Source organism: Castor canadensis, chromosome 2 (genome assembly GCF_047511655.1).
Source record: "Castor canadensis chromosome 2, mCasCan1.hap1v2, whole genome shotgun sequence".
In the NCBI taxonomy this organism is placed as follows: domain Eukaryota; kingdom Metazoa; phylum Chordata; class Mammalia; order Rodentia; family Castoridae; genus Castor; species Castor canadensis.
Window position 1 is genome coordinate 67,515,188 of NC_133387.1, and position 16,483 is coordinate 67,531,670.

Sequence of the window (16,483 nt, forward strand, 5' to 3'; positions counted from 1 at the left end):
TTCCACCTCCTACCTGGGACTCAAGTTTACCTCCCTGACTGGTGTCCCATGGTCTTACCTATGAACCCTGAGAGGGGCAGGTCCTGGTGACTGCCACCCCTCCTTTTAGTTCTAGTGCTGCCTCAGAGGCACTCACAGGCTCGCCTCAGTGGTTCCAAATTGGAGCAAATCAGAATCTCCAACTCACCATTGAGAGGGCTAAGAAACTTCAAAACTATTCAGATTTCAATTAGCATTTCTCTGCTTTGCTCCTAGGTATTGGTGAGGGCAGAAATACGATTCAAGACAGGCCATTTGATACAGGATCATGCCTATTTCTCCTTCCCCTCTTTCAGGACCCTGAACAGGCCCACTATGACCAGGACACTCCATTTTATTACCAAGCTGCAGATAGCATGTCACAGAAGGAAAGAAAGGAAGAAAGGGGGGAGGGAAGCCAAGAATTAGAAAACCAATGACTTAAGCACACTCCCACTGACTAGAGGACAAAGGAGGAGGAGAGACCTCCTTTGTCTCTCTGTGTGGTATACCTTCTGTGTGGTATTTTTTATGAGGATCAATAGCAGAGCTAGCCACCTAGTCACCCTAGCTAGAAACCTGAGTGTGGGTCTAGATTCCAGTTTATGCATGCTCTCTCTCTTCCTCTCCCCCTCCCTCTCCCTGTGCTTGCTTTGAGGTATATGCATTAAAATTGGAACTCTGCAGGGACTAGCATAGTCCCTATGCAAGTATGGCATGAACATACGAGAGTTATTCTACAGATTTTCAGAATTGTTGAAAAAGTTTTGGCGATGGACAGTGATGATGATTGTAAATGTGAATGTACTGAATGCCCTGTGCTGTACACTTAAAAGGAGTTATGGTCCATTTTATGTTAGATATATTTTACCACAGGTTTATTATAAACAAATAAACATGGTCCTGAGGAATGGTGGGCTAGATAAAGATATTAGTGACAAAATTGTGAAGTGAAAGTCTCACAATTACACTCATGAAATCAATTACAGCCAAAAGGAAAACAAATTTGACAACCCAGGTACAGCCCCTCGATCTCTGTGCATACCATGCTGTAAACTCAGAATACAGGAAAGAGCAAGTTCAGCTGACCCCTGGGTTCAAAGTCCAGCTCTGCCACTTACTAGCTCTGTGTCCATGATTAAGAAACCTAACCTCTCTGAGCTTGATTCTTTATGTATAAAATGAAAACAGCAACATCAGACTCACAGGTCTATTGGGAGAATTAAACAAGATGCTACAGGCAAAGGATTTAGCATACTCACGCTTTCCTGTGGGCATTTGCCTCTTGTGTTTCCTTCTTCTTCTGCAAGTCAAAGCTTACAGATATAATATGTTGTGGGACACAGAAACTCAGTTGAAAAACAGTAAGGATAAGATAAAAAAAAATGGAAGTAGTTTTTGGGTAGTTTCTGGCAGAGGCAGGGTAGGTACAGCAAGAACACTACATTGTTGGAAAAGACTTAAAAACTTTCGCTAGTCGTCATAGGACATTGACCTAGCTGCAATATTTAAGAACCCTCCCCACACCCAATATATGGCTCAAAGAAGACAGAAGTTATTTTTCTCTAGGCGGTGCTTCAGAAGTTCACTGTCCAAAGTTTCACGGTGGCTCTGCTATCCTCAACACAAAATTTGCATCTTTGAGTCCAGAAGAGTTGCTTTAGATCCTGAGGTTGTCTAGGTAGCAGGAAGGGTACAAGGGCTGGGAAAGCATGCACATTTCTTTTAAGGGCATAACTCAGAAATGGCATACCTCATTTCCACCCACATCCCATTGGCCAAATCCATGCCATAAAGGAAGATGAGAGAAATAAGGTCCAGTTGGGCAGGAATATTCTTAGCTAAAACCCAGGAGTTTTTTTGTGAAAGATGAGGAGGTTGGGTGTTGCCAAAAAACCAGCCATCTCAGACACAACCCACGTTGTATTTTCTGTAGTTTACAGTCACATGCTTCCCAAAATCATACCACATGGAAGCTCAATTTCTTGTGTATCAATTCATTCAATAAATACTTGTAGACAACTTGCTATGTGCTGGGTACCACAAAACATTGCAAATTACAACAGCCTCCAAACAGATGGGCTCTTGACAACACGAAGTTACATTCAATACAGGGAGGAAGTGAAGAAACACAAACCAAGGAAAACCATTAGATACCAAGAAGTGTGAAGATGAAAATTAAGGTGACAAGTGACAAGGTGGCTTCTTTGATTGGGTGGGTGGGGCAGCTCTCACTGAGGAAATGATGTGTACCTTGAGATCTGAATGACTGAGAAGATACCCATTTGAAGAGCAGGAAGGTGTAAGTGGCAGACAAAGGGGATTGCATGATCAAAGCCCAGATGGTGGAAAGATCCTGTAGGATTTGTGGTACGAGAGGGTTAGTGTGCCTAGATTCAGTGGGAGATAGAGAGGACATAGAGAAGTCCAGAAGGGCAGCCAGGAGCAGGCTCACAGAAGGATTTGGAGGTCCAGGGCAATTTGTTCTCTGGCATTTCCCAGCACTGTATAAGGTAGGCACTCAATGAGTGTTTGATGAATGAATGAACTAAAAGATAAAGACCTAATGTTGCTGACACTCGCACTTGCTCTGCTTGTCCTATACATACCTCCCAGTCCTGTTTCTCACAACCTCAGAATCTCTTCTTGCAAGATTGCTCTCAATGTTCTTGATAACCCAATGTCCCCCTGTTAAAAATGGCATATTGGAAGGAATTTGGGAAGGGAACAGATATCTGAATAAATTGATCACATTTCCTCTTTGGATTTCTCTATTCTGTTAAACAGCTTCAGTCCTCTTAATTTCTCTGCGTGTGGTTTTCCAGACCCCACCTGCCATCCTTGATTAGGGTCGAGTTTGAACAGGCAGTATAACAATGAGTGACAGGGTGGGATGGCAGTTCAGGCTATAGCTTTTATAGCCAGTCCATTTGGGAAAAGGTTTTAAATGTCACAAAAATGATGTCACAAAATTCTTTAGCTCAGGAGAAACATGAGGTTATTCTGACCTAACATAGCAAGTTTCTGTGGACTCTTTGATGCCATGAAGATCATAAATAACCCAGGTTATTAAATAATCCCCAAGTGGGTTACTAAAACTCCTCATTTTAGAGCTTTTGATACCACACTCCTGGACCATTACTAGTCTCTGTTTCACAGACTAGTGACAGATGGCCAAAGGGGATAAGAACTTTGCTCAGGTTCTCCCTGAGTACCCCAGATAATAACTGGCCAGATTGGGAAATCTGTCAACCTAAAAAAGTAAGTTGAGGTATACTTGAGGAGTAAACCTGGCCTGAACTCTTCTGAAGGTAATTGGCAGGAAAACTTGACCTGGAACTATATTATTTGTCCTACTTTTTGATGTTACTGCATTTTGTTGCAGAAATATTGTGTTTGATTAGAGGGCAGTCAGCCCCTGTTAGAAGAGTTATGCAATTTACAATATAGGCACTATATTTTTTAAGATTAGAATATATCTGAGTTACAAAAACATTGGACTTCAAAGATTCCAGATAAAGGAGAAATTGTGAACTAGTACTGTCCATAAAACATGGCAGCAAGAGTAAATGCAAGCCTTTAGTTGTGGTTAATGCACCAGCTCAAAGAATAATAGGGATAAGGAAGGTGTCTGGATGTTAGTCATCTCCCAAACTCATGTCTCATGGATAAGGTGATAAAATATGGCTCAAAGGATATAGTTAGGTGGATTTTCAAAGCTTCCTGGGAGTGCTCTTTAAGGGACCCCACACTGCTCTGGTCTTGGCCATTCCCCCGTCAATGGTTTCTGAGATGATTTCTGATCAGTAGGGATTTTTTTGGTTGTAAGCAACAGAAGTCTCCATGAGTTTGCTGAGGCCAACGGTGCCACAAGGAACGCAGGGTTAAGAGGTAGCTGGACCTTAGGAATTTCCTGGAACTAGTGATAAAATCACCATGGCAATTTGAAGACTCCCAAACTCTGTCTGTCTTTCTCCTGCAGTGCAAACCCACTTCATGCACCCGTTTGGCTGAAGAGCAACTTCTGCTTTATAACTCACTTGGTAGAAAACAAACACTGTCAGCAGCTCCTGGGTCAGAGCTCCTCCATGTATCAGCACAGCCTGAATGGTGCTGGACTTCTGGGTCCAAACTCCAAACTCTTCAGGAGGGGACATTATCTGGTCCAATGGGCTTAGGGGGTGTGGTGGTATAGAGGGACAAGGTCATCTTGTCCAAACATGGCTGTTATGTCAGTAACTTTGTGGATGGAGAAAGGACGGGAAACTTCTGGCAGAATGTTATCGGAGTATGAAGGTTGGAGAATGGAAGGATACAGCTCTCTTTCTCTCTCTCTGTATAATCTTTTGAGTAAAAGACAGGGATAATTATTGCTGCGGTTTGGATGTTGAGTGTCTCCCAAAGACCCATATGTTAAAGGTTTGGTCTCCAGGTTGGGGCTATTGGGAAGTAGTGGAATCTTTAGGAGATGGGAGTCATTGGGTCATTGGAGTGTACTCTTGGAAGGTAGTTCTCCACAAGGATTGTTGGAAAAAAATAAGTTTGACCCCATTCAGTGCGCTTTCTCTACTGATGATCTGTGGGTGTAATTGCTCTTTTGCTACCCCAATGCACTCCCATCATTGCCATCTGCCATTTACTCAGGAGTGGCCCCTACCAAGCTGGACCCATGCTGTTTGGACTTTGAAATTCCAAAACCATGAGCTGAACAAGCCTTTCTTCATAAATAGCCTGTCTCAGGTATGTCATTATAGTGATGAAAAACTGGCTAATAACAGTTATTAACTTTTGGATTCACAGCAGTCCTCTTTGAAGCCAGACATATACAAAGTGACTGGGCAGTTAGGCCAGGCTACAGGCAGAGATAACTTGATTCTATACTTTGAAGGAAAACAGGCCACACAATGGCTTTTACTGCTATGTATTTGGCACCAAACTTAAAATGGTAGTTTAAAAAAAAAAAGTAAGGTGAGGAAGCGATTAGTTCAGGAAGGTTCTGTTTGGTTATTGTTGGGAAATATTATTTGGTTATTGTAGGGGAAAGTAGAAAAAGGAAGATAAGCCAGCACTCCCACAGGAAAAAAGACAGTGGAACAGTTTCATCTTCTCTGTCCCAAAGCACACATGTTGTGCCTGGTTTCCTGTCACAGGGCTGAGCCTGAGCAGCTGAAGAAAAGATGTACTCAGGGACACTTGGACAGGTGACCCAAAACCCTTCCTTGATAGCTCCAACTTGGGGCTGTGGGCCACTTTGTTACTCTGCCTCACTCCTCATGCTAAGAGACAAGGTCAAGAAAGGCCCAGTCCCCAGAGAGAAAGTAAGAGGGTGAGTAGGAAGGAGCCACTATTATCTTCACTTTGAACTTGGTAAACAAAATCAAGCCTCACTTACCAGAATTTTGCCCCATTGCTGCTCCTCTAAATGTGTCTGTATCTGGCACATGACATATTTTCTAAGTGGGACAGAAATCAAGGAACTGCTTGAGGCCCCTTTGTGAAGAAGTTATTTCCTTTTTGCACATTTTAAAGACTTTGGAGGGGGACTACTGAATGCCTCGGACTCGGGAGGGTAAGCCACTTGGGCCAATCTGAACGGCTGAAGGAAAATGGCCCAGTGCTATCTTTTCATATAGAAGCAGAGAAGAAAACAATGCCCCATCCTTTTGAACATTTCTGAGGATCAGACAGTTTATTCAGAGCTAAGTTTCCTAAGACCTTTTTGCAAATTTATGTTTCAATCACAGGTTCTTCTTGGCATTCCAGCTAATGTGGAATCTTTTCCTCTCCAGCCTTCCTAGACCCATGGTTTGACAGTCTGGGAAAGGTCATAGAGGAGAACGGTGAGGAAAGACCAATGGCATGGTGGGCCTGGGTTGGCAGTCAGCAGGAGCATCTAGTCATGCCAGTTGTCATGCAGGCAGGACCTAAGTATAGTAAGGTAAAAAAATAATAGCAAATTTTTTAAATGAAAAGAATTTTCAAAAACAAAAAAGTTAAATTCCTGTGCACACATTACACAGCTCAGTGGATGCAGAGAAACTTTCAGTCAGCCCCACGTTAGCATTGTGTTTAAATCATTGTGTGATCTGCATTTAATTCTGTGAAAATCTGCCTCTCAAAATGCAAATGGTACCCAAAAAAGCAAGGTAAAAGTTAATGTGCACAATTTCAGTGATAAAGTGAAAAGTTTAGATTTGTTGAGAGGCAGCATGTCTTTAGTGGAATTTGGGCAGTATTATGGGGAAAAAAACTCAAGCATCCACAGTACAGCGCTGGACTCTGCATTCTGAGCTTGGGTGGGTTTTGCTTGAGGTCTCCTGGAACCATACAAGGGTCCACAGTAACTTCAGTCCCCAGTTTCACACTTAAGATGCCAGCTCTGCGAGTCAGGCTACTGAAGGGCTGCCTTTGCAGTTTTGGTTAAGACATGCCCTGGAAAAAAGGTCTATGGATTAGAAGTCAGGACACTTGGATTTGAATTCTGGCTTTGTCACCCTGAAAACTGGGGCCAAACCACTTATTCTTCCTGAACTTTGATTTTCTTATCTGTTAAACAAAGGTAGTACCCCGTGATTTCAACATTTTCTTCCTGCTCTAACTTGCTTCACAGTTTCAGAGCACACCAGACCTTTACCAGAAATTATGTAGTGGGAAAAGTGAAAGCCCAAAATAGCCAGGTGTATCAGTTTTCAAGGCTGCCATTACAAAGTACCACAGACTGGCGGTTTTTTTTGTTTGTTTGTTTGTTTGTTTTGTTTTTCTTTAAGAAACGTAGTGCCTCACAGTTCTGGAGGCTAGAAGCCAAGATCAAGGCCTCTCCCCAGGGCCTTGATCTTGAGTCTGTTCCACGCCTGTCCCCTACCTTTGAGTGGCTGGCTGGCAGTTGGAGGTGTTCCTTAGTAGATAGATGTATCACTCTGATTGCTGTCTTCATTCCACGTGGAATTCTCCCTCTTTGTCTGTTTTTGTGTTCACATTTTTCAAAAATAAGGACAAGGACACCAGCCATATTGGATTAGGACCCATACTGGCTTCATTTTAACTTGATCACCTCTGTAAGGACTCTATTTCTAAATGAGGTCACATTCTGAGGTAGCTGGAATTAGAACCTGCACAAATATTTTCTGGAAAACACAATTAAACCCATTATACCAGGTGTAATGCTTGCTAAATATTTCTGCATGGAGGAGGGGAAGAAATGGACTAAAATAGGTTTTTAATTTTTTTCAGTTAGGCAATATCTTTCTCTTACTTCTATGTGATTCTCAGAGTTGAGTTTATCAGCATTATCAGGCTAGAGACTTGGTGTTCCTTCAAGTGATTCTCTCAAAGGACACATGACACAGTCCCTGATCCCTCCTCCTTTCTTCTTGTTTGTTCCCTCCACTCCTTTGTGTCTCTATGTCCAATTCGTATGAAATCTTACCTCTTTCCTCTCCACCCTCTCTACCTGGATCTGAGAAAATAAAGAACTTTGGTTTTTACACTCTGGTTTACCTTGCAGCAGAAAGATGCAAGCAACATCCTCAGTGAATCACAGTTTCACTTTCAGGTCTTCTTTTCAGGTCATTCTTAGAAATTCTAGTGTTGGAAGAGACCTAAAATGTTTTGTAAGCCCCCGAGTGACAACTCTGCATGAGTCCTCTCCACTTCTAAGAGTTCTGATTGACAACTGTAAGCATTAACTGCATGTATGGTAGGTTGACAACTATTTCCCTCTTTTGTCACCATTGTCTCCCTGGAGCATGACACACTAAAGCCATTCTTTCTTCCATGGAAAAAACATGGAAGCAACACCAACTTCTCAGGCCCAGACTCCGATTAACATTTGAGACAGATTTTTCTGGTTCCACTAGTTGGCCAGTCAACCTCCAAGTCTGTAACTACCTGAGAGGTAACTTGGGAGGGTGCTATTACCTTTTTGAATGTCAGGGTCCAGGACTAGGATTTCAAATGTCTGCCCTTTCCATTACCAGCTTAACTTAATTGGCTCTCAGTCTGTCACTCCTCAGAATGAGGCCCATGGTACTCACCCTCCATTCCTCACAGGATTGTTAAAGGAGCACAGGTGATGGTGTTTGCAGAAATGGTTTGTCGCCTGTGACTACTGTTGCTAATATTCTTAAGGGCCCTGGCAGGAAGTTCTCTTTCTAGACTGGGTTAAGAAAGGAAGTGCATAAAAACAAAACAAAACAATTCAGCTAAAAGTCACCATGAGCATCTAGGAAGTGGCTGGGATAAGGATGTGTGAGAAAACTAGGATCCAAGTCCTGATTTTTAGTCAGCTTCTAGAACTGCCTGGGAAATTGCCAACTTCAGTTCCTAGAAGATCAAATCAGGAAGAAGTGCATGTACTATTTTTTGAATAATTATTAAGCAAAAGACAGGGCAATAGCTCTGCTTTTGATCCTTTCCCTCATCCAAATCAAGAGCTAGCTCCATGTTGATTTCAGAGACTTTAAGAAAAAAATGAGCAGAAAAGTGTTCTTCTACAAAGAATCTCAGGAAAATAAAAGGCTAGGGTTTGTTACTGCAGCCACCTCTCTCGGGCCTCTCTTGCAGCATCAAGTAGAACAACTTGCAGGTGAAATCACTGATAGAACTGGGCCCTCCCCCGGAAGTGGATGAGGCTCCTCAGTGGTACTAACAGCCACACAGGCTCTCACAAATCCACCGTGCATCTGTTCCATCTCCAGGGTGATAAGGTGAGATTCTGGCCTTCCTTGATCTTTTTCTGTTCTATTCTGGTCTAGGAGAGTGTTTGGTGCCCTTTCAGCCACTCCAGTGAAGAGAGAAAAGAGGCTGCTCTCAGGGCCTGAGGGTCTGGCATCTGTGGTGTTTATACATGAGCTATTTTAGCATCAAGAGAGTCCCATCAAGTCTAAATTATTTATCTGGGCCAGATTTCGGTTCACTCTCTTATTCAAGATAAAGATACTATTTCTCTGATGTTATTATAAAACATCTTAATGAATCTCAGATGTTTGTTTCCTGCCTTTCTGGTATACAGTCATTGCTACTTTTTGTTTTGGATCTGACCTTGGGGTAAATGATTCCCCAGGTTCTTGCTATCACTAAGTGTAATATGCTGAAAAAGTATTTCATAGCATTTGGTAAAACCAGCTGATGATGGAGTGGATGTATGTTTAGAGATCAGAGAATATGACTTTAAGATTTATTTTTGGAAAATAAGCCCCCAAATAAGCAAAATATAAAATAAACATAATTTTGTTTAGAGATGGGGTCTCACTTTGTGGCCTAGCCTGCCCTCTAACTCGTAGTCCTTCTGCCCCAGCCTCTAGAGTACTTGGATTACACAGCCAAAATACATACAATTTTTAAAAAGTGAAGATTCCCATACTAGAGTAGTGGTTCTTAAGCTTTTGAATTTATCAGTTACCCCAGCAGGTCCTTGTTTTGATGGGTCCACTCCTCCACAACAGTAATTTACACCTTTTTTTTTTTTTCAATCAAGCTCTACCAGCCCTGGTCTATCAAAATGAGATGCCATTTGTCCTCCCTAACCCTGTTACTTCTCTTCGGTTTACTTACAAGTCACATGCTGAACTTATTTAGTGCATACTTTTCTAAAACAGACTAATTGACAAAATTTTAGCCAAAGTATTCTCTTGCTCACAGGCAAAGTAATTTCTGTCACATTCCTTGCTCAGTTTTTATTTCTTTTCCTTAATCTTTAATCCTCTTAGTTAAAAAAAAAATAGCCTTCATAGGGAATGATTTGAGAAAAATCATTTCAATGGCACTGTCCGTGTGTTCTCATGTTTACAACTGTGTTACTCTGGGTTTTTGGGGATTGCAGTGTCAGAATCCATGTACAGCCAGCTCAAGCAGAAAATAGATTTATTGGCCCATGTAGTGCAAAGTCCAAGAACACAACTGCTTCAGCTAAATTCAGAGATTTCATTAACCATCCCAGCTTTCTTGATAGCTGGAGCCCCCCTTTCCTCCCATTGCAAATCGACTTCATCCTCATGATTAAGAGAAATGGCTACCAGCAGGTGGGGCTCATAAACTCACAGCTAAGCAACCCTGTAGAAAGACCTTGCCCCTAGTCCCTGCCTATCAGCTATAAGAAAGGCTCTAATTGCCATCCCTGGCTTGGATCCCAGCTCACTGCTGGTGCTTGTGCACAGAGATTGTTGGCACCACCCAGACCTCACAGAGTGGGCCGAGGCTCTCCAGAGAAAGAGTGAAGTTGCCTTTCCAGAAGAGCCTTGGCAAACTTCTGTGATGGGCCAGCTAGCAGACATTCTTGGTGTTCTGGGCTACATCTTTGCTGCACATTCTTCTCTTGCTAAGCATTCTTATTACTGAACTGAGGAACAAGTGCTGGGAGTCAAATCAAAATTGAGCAGAAAAAGGACAAAAGGGACAAGGGAATGAAGAAAATGGGAGGGTGCATGGGAGCATGTTTTAGAAAGCACCAAGGCTACATTTCTTATCATGTAGTATCGAAACCAAAGGAGCTCTAGAGATGCAAAACTTAAAAAAGCTGTTCTTGGCCATCCATTCTTCTTCTTTTTTTTTTTTTTTAACTTTACTGGGGTTTGAACTCAGGGCCTCATACTTGCTGGGCATGTGCTCTACCACTTGAATCACTCTGCCAGCCCTTGGCCATCTATTCTTTGCAAAAATAAAAGGGAAGTTCATTATACTTCAACATAAGCAACACAAGAAAAGACCATGGTTAACACTTGTTCAATGTTCCTGTCAGAATAATAAAGAGCAGAGTAACATTCTTTCAGACAGTAAGTGCACATAAGAAAAACATGTTCACAGGAGAGATGAAAACTGTGATCTAATATTTTTAGAGCAGGTTAAAATAAAAAGATGACAAAAGTTATAACAAAGTGTAAAGGAGGAATGAACTCAGAAATGAGGTGTTAGAAAAATAGGAGTGTTTGAAAACACAGGAAACAAACTTATCTGAGGAAAGAATTAGAAGTTAAAAAAAATAATTTCAGAAATTAAGATTAAACTATATGAAATACAAGAGCAAATACCCATGCATGTGTGCATGTGCACTGGGATGGGACACAGGGCTTTGAGCATGCTAAGCATATGCTCTGCCACCGAGCTACACTCTCCAGCTCCATATATTCATTTTTATTTTTAATTTTTTAAAAAATATGGAGTGCTTCATGAATTTGCATGTCATTCTTGTGCAGGGGCCATGCTACCATATATTCATTTTAAAAAAGGAGATTAAAAGGAGGAAAAAATAAAAAATTAAGAGGGTGTGAGAGAAAATGATAGCTTTGGAAGATATGCAGAGAAGTTCAAACATATGTATAATAGGAGTTCCTGAAAAAGAAACCAAGCAAAGGAAAATAGTAAATGCTAAAAGTGAAAATGCAAGAAAAATAAACCTCAAAAGTGAATTTAGGACGGGGTGGAGCTCAGTGACAGAGCGCTTGCCTAGCACATGCCGGAGCCTGGGCTCCATCCCCAGTGCCATAAACAACTTAAAGCATGCATTATGTGTCAGGGAAAATATGATTCAGAGCATCATATATTTTCACTGAGATATAGTCTTGTAAACATTACTGAATAGCCTTTGGATATTCCGTTGGATATTCAAAGGGACCAAGATGCTTCTTAGAGAACATCAGATTACCATTTTTTTTATGGCAATGGTTTATGCCAGGAGAGAAAATAAAATGTGAACTAAAGGCTGAACATCTAAAAACCTGATATTCAGTTATAAGGGCTTCAGGAAAATTATTTTGAAGATATGAGAATTTAGGAAATATTATTTCAAAGACCTTTCTGATGAAACTACCCAGGAACATTTTTCAGGTAACAGGACAGTTGGAGAGATGACAACAGAAAGATGAGTGGCAAACATTAACATCTGTTTGTCCATAGAACTAAATCTAATGGAGACTATAAAGGTACGTGTGTGTTTATAGTGTGTATGGCTACTTTTTCTGACAGCATAATAGAGTGCAACCTTTAAGAACTAGGGGATGAATACCGTGAGTGCATGAAAAACAGGTTAAGCTCACTGATTGCCTATTAAGGATTAACTCCAGGCTGAGAGCAGTGGGCTCAAGTCTGTAATCCTAGCGACTTGGGAGGCAAAAAGTGGTTGGATCATGATTTGAGGCCATCTTTGGACAAAAACGTTTGCAAGACTGCCATCTCGAACACTGGCTGGGCATGGTGGGTGCATGCCTCCATCCAGCTACTCAGGGAAGGACGAGTAGAAGGATCATGGTTCAGGTTGGCCTGGCACAAAGCAAGACCCTGAGCAAAAGGCTGCCATGTGGCTTAAGTGGTACAGTGCCCGCCTCTCAAGTCAGAGTTCAACCTCCAGTACCGCCAAACCCCCATGTTCACTGGGGATAAAATGGTAGCTTAGATGCTAAGGGAGAAGAAACAGGGAGAGAACAGGTTACTGGCTAATTTCCATATTACTTGTGGTAGAAATCAATACATAATAGTATAAAATCATTTTAAAGGAATTAAGTAAACAGATCAGTATAAAGGGAATGATTAAAACAAGTGCAATCCTTTCTAAATCCTAAAAGATATAAACATTTGCTTATGTTAATGATGCAACATAACAATACAGGGAGCAACAAAAACATTTTCAAAACTGGTTGTGCTTAGAGAAAGAAATAGGGTGGAGGGTAGGGAGAGCCGTTAGAGTTTTTTGATATACCTTGTCATATAGATTTGACCTTAAAGCCATATAAATATTTTACTTAATTCTAAAGCAAAACTAAGTTTAAAATATCAACTCCTGAAAAGCAAAAGTAAAATGAAACAAATAAACCCCCGTCTATCAACATAGAGACAAACCTGGCTTATTGATTGAGATGGGTCTTTGCTAAGTTTTTGCCCAGACTGGCCTACAACTTTGATTCTTCTGATTTCTACCTCCTGAGTAGCTTCAATTACAGGCTTGAGCCACTGTGCCTGGCCCCGAAAAACTTTTCAAATTAACTGTAAACCATATTGGTTTGAGTCTACACTCTCAGTATGATACCCTGTAAGACAAAAAGAACAACAAAATATCATACCTATTTCCAATAATCATAGTCTTGGCAATTACACTGGTATGGTTATTCTAAGTTTGTTTTATGTATTTGGAGAGACAAAGAAAAATAATACTATATTATAGCATACTAAATTAATGATTATAATAAATTACTTTTTTGTGGTACTGGGGTTTGAACTCGGTACTCTGAGTCACTTGAGCCACTCCACCAGTGTTAGGTATTTTGAGCTAGGATCTCGAGAACTATTTGCCTGGGCTGGTGTGGAACCACAGTCCTCCTGATCTTTGCCTCCTGTGTAGCTAGGATTACAGGCATGAGCCACATCAGCACCTGGCAGTATATTACTTTAATACAATAAGTTCTTGCTCTCAGAGTGAACACGACCATCACTGGGTAAAGTTCCGTCTGAACCTTTTTAGGCTGTGGGCCTCAGAGGCAGGACGACAGCAGCGGTTATGGTGGTACTGCTCTATCTGCCCCAGCATGCCTCTGTTGGCTGAAGGGCAGTGGGAACTCAGAGCCCCTTCTCTGCCTTGTTAGTGACCATTGTCCAAGCACAATGCTGGGAGAGGGGTGGCAGGAACCACACAGGCAGTCACCCTTAGTCTTGACACCCATGAAAAATCAGACATGACTGGCCTGGCTGTGTCTCTGTGCCAGAGGCAGTCTCCCAGACCCCTTAGTTCTTGTGGATGGCATCCTCTTCTCCTTTCTGCATTGCAATTCCCATTCCTTACCATGCAGCACTCTGCGTGTTTATGACCGTCCCTCCACCCAGCCACGTCTGACTCCTGAGGCAGCCACTGCTGAGCCAGTACAGTGGGATGTCTGTGAGTCCTAGAGGTAGGAATATGGAGGGGCTTCTGACCCCTAGAGCAGTCCAAATTAAGATAGTAGGTCTCTTCTCAAGATGGCTCCTGGCTACAGCACACTGTGTGTGTGTGTTTGGGAGGAGGGGGCTTGCTGAGAGATGAAGTAAATTCTTTTCCAAAGCCAGAACTCTGTGCAGATGTAGGTCTCTTATCTATTAAGGCTATGAACGTGCAAAGGCCATGAACCTTTCCAATAGTTAGAGTTGCCAGTATTTGCGCTGACAGTTTGCTGAGAGCTCCTTTGGTGGTAGGTACTGGGGTATTTTATTTTTCTTGCTATGCTGCTGTTCCAGGTCTCTTGATTTTATAAGGCTTCAATTTCTCTACTGTTGAGATTCAGTGTTCTTCCAGTCTCTCTCTTCATCATGCAGCTAAACATGGGTTGCTTTGGTTCTTTGTGGAGGAGCAGGTGAGTGCTGGGTACCTCAATACAACCATCTTGTCTTCTCCAAAATAATAGTGCTGGTGGGATGTGACAACAGGGTGTTTGACAAAGGAGAAAGGAGATTAAGAAAAATCAGTGAGGTTGATAAGTCAAAGTTAAGTCAAAATTTGATGTTTTAAATATTAGTATGAATTCAGAATATATCTTAACAATTAAATTGTCCAGGATCCCAACTTCTGGAATGGTAGAGAACAGTGGCAAAAACTATCATAATGTATGTTTTCAAAATTCTTGGACTAGAAGGTCATAACAATTTGAGGGGTATTTGTACGAGAAAAATGAGTTGTAAGAACAGCAAGCTGTGGGGTGGCTTAACTTGCCCACCAGTCTCCCAACCCCTTCTGCATAGCAGCTCACCACAGCCTCACAACTGCAATGGCTGTGAAAATTAGCAGACTGGCAGACACTGGAGGAGGAAGGATGTGTTTGGAGTGCTCCAAAGATCCATTCCTAGAGCTCTGTCACTATTTGACCTGTCTGGGAACTCCCTGGAAAGCTCCATTCTCAGAGCATGTCTGTATTTGACATGACTCACAGCTCACTCTGTGAACAGCATGCCTGCAGGACATTTGTTGAAAAAGATCAACAGTTGTTTAACAATGCAGCATTACCAGTATGGGCTAACAAGAAGCCAACTAAAACTTCAGAGGAAAAACTGGGGAATGAACTTTACATACAGGTCTTTGAAAAAGCTCTAGCATATTCTGTAGACTCTCAAAGGCCTTGTGCTGGTGCGGGACTTTCTGTATGCTCAAGAAGGAATGGAGAAGGCCTTAATCTGTCTTCTCAGGGTGATTTTAAGGACTTGCACAGGCAGTAATGAAGACAAAAGCAGAGTAGCCCACTGAAGGTGGGCCCCAACACCCACAGTTCTTAGCAAAGGTTAAGAGATTGATCAGTTCAGGCATTACGAAATCTCTGTCTAATCATAGCCGACCCTAAGAATACAAATAGTAGATACAAAGAATACACATTTGTCAGAATTAGCTCAATAAAATCACTATAGAAGCACATGACAGCAATCATAACAATAAGGAGAGAAGCAGAAAGCCCTTGTGGGGGGAGATCTGACTTCCAGATTTGCCCCTATATATTGTTTAAAATGTCTATCTTTCAATAAGAAATTGCAAGACATGAAAAGTAACAGGAAAGTTTCTTAATCTGCCTACTTGTCCTACTTAGTCCAATAGCACTAAGCACCCCTAGAGTCAATATTGTGTTCTCTAAACACTATTTCCTACCAAAAGAAATAAACATAAAGCCTTTTTGGAGAAATGGTTGATCACTAGTTTAGAGAACGATATATACAAGATGGGAGTGAACTGTCTTGTCATAGCAGAAAGAAAGGAAATTATCAAAACCAAGCAATATCATGTGGAAAAAGATTAAGAACCCATTTGAATAGACTCCAACTGACCTAAGATAAGATGATTTGAGTGTCTAGAAGGGTAATAGTTACAACAGATCAAAAGTCATCAAACATACTTAAGTCTGTATTAATTTGGGTGCTTCCCAAAACCAGACCATGAGACAAATGATTGAATAGTTTATATGAGTGTGTGTGTGTGTGTGTGTGTGTGTGTGTGTGTGTGTGTGTGTAAGGGAGTCCCAGCAAACACAAGTCAGAGGATGAGGAGAGTGACAAAGAGAAGGGAAAATACAACTGAAATGTGAGTTGAAGACCCTCCTAAAATGTGTAGAGTGTCTTTAAGAATTGCTTTATAAGGAAAGGAGAAGCCATCCTTTACAGGTTAAAGGCTGGTTTTTGAGATTTAAATCTATCAATTTTGTACTCCCCAAGAGTGGGCTGAGCATTGTTTACATAGCACTGGAGAAAGTGCTCAAAGAAGCAAAAGCAGGGTGATGTGAGAAACCATCAGCATGTGTCATTACTGTCCAAAGCAAACACAGGAGAACTCTGAGGTGAACCCAGGGGATGTGTGGTTGAGCACCAACAGGGTCTGCTAAACATCCATGAGTTCATGGTGACTGTGATAGTAAACAAAACACACCTCATTGGTTACCTGTGGAGGATTAGGAAAACAGCTAATTGTTTTGAGAACTGGTAATTGGAAAGGCTAGGACTTTTATCCTACTTTTCCTATATGACAGGTACCTCA

The 16,483-nt window shown here is 41.6% G+C and overlaps 1 long non-coding RNA gene, 1 other non-coding gene and 1 pseudogene across 2 annotated transcripts in view; 2 read left to right on the forward strand and 1 right to left on the reverse strand.

The window, feature by feature from the left end:
- The first annotated feature begins 662 nt into the window (after positions 1-662).
- On the forward strand, positions 663-765 carry LOC141421058 (U6 spliceosomal RNA). Its single transcript, XR_012445752.1, has one exon. It is a non-coding gene; the product is annotated as a U6 spliceosomal RNA (small nuclear RNA).
- A 7,614-nt stretch (positions 766-8,379) lies between these two features.
- The window catches only part of LOC141420673 (uncharacterized), a 38,426-nt gene continuing 30,322 nt past the window's right edge, over positions 8,380-16,483 (forward strand). Inside the window, exon 1 of the long non-coding RNA XR_012445197.1 lies at positions 8,380-8,723. This is a non-coding gene — a long non-coding RNA (uncharacterized lncRNA). The remainder of the gene's footprint in view (positions 8,724-16,483) is intronic.
- LOC141421061 (U6 spliceosomal RNA) lies at positions 11,163-11,219 on the reverse strand (annotated as a pseudogene).